This window comes from Amblyraja radiata, chromosome 21, assembly GCF_010909765.2.
Source record: "Amblyraja radiata isolate CabotCenter1 chromosome 21, sAmbRad1.1.pri, whole genome shotgun sequence".
Taxonomy (NCBI): Eukaryota; Metazoa; Chordata; class Chondrichthyes; order Rajiformes; family Rajidae; genus Amblyraja; species Amblyraja radiata.
The window spans coordinates 1,218,316-1,219,176 of record NC_045976.1 but is presented as its reverse complement, the minus strand read 5'-3'; positions in this window follow the sequence as shown (position 1 = coordinate 1,219,176).

Sequence of the window (861 nt, the reverse complement as noted above, 5' to 3'; positions counted from 1 at the left end):
GACCGCTCTCTAGTTGCAGTAGCCTGGTCCAGTTGCCTGATAACAGCTGGGAAGAAACTGTCGCTGAATCTGGAGGTGTGCGTTTTCACACTTCATAACTTTTGCCCGATTGGAGAAGGGAGAAGAGGGAGTTGGGTGAGCAGTTTAGCAAGTGCTAGTAAGAAGGGTTTAAACTAGGTTAACTAAATTAGGTAACAGGGGGATGGGATGCAATCTAGTCATGAGGGGGGCTGGAAGTAGAGAAGTCATTGACAGAGGTTTAGTGGACAGAGCAGGAAGGAGCATGGTAAGGTGCAAGGAAAGACTATTGGATTAAATTGCATTTACTTCAATGCAGAAGAGCTGACAGCTAAGGTGGATGAACTCGGGGTGTAGATTAGTACAGGTTGAACAATGACTTTCCAGTAACTGATGGTCCTCACCCCTATAATCCGGATAAAACCAGAGCTCAGTTGAAATTCCCTGAGCTGCCACAGATGGCGTTGTGAGTGGTGAGCACTCTTCCCGGTCGTGTCCCTCCGTCGTGAATCAACTGAGCTCTCAATCTTCTCTCCTGTTTTGCAAAGACGAAACAGTAAACCCTCATTTTAACAACCCCACTATAACAGACGTGGCGGTCGAAGCTGCCCACCCATCCCCGGCTCCCACCGTCTCCCCGGCTGTGTAGAGACCCGGCTTCCAACATTTTTCCACAGAGGGTGGTAGCTCCAAAATGATGAGCAACTCAGCGAGACAGGCAGCATCTCTGGAGAAACAGAATAGGTGACGTTTCGGGTCGAGAACCTTCGATAAAGGTTTTGCTCTATTAACATTTTCACCCATGCATGATTTCTTTAAAACAAATGGAGTTAAAATGACATT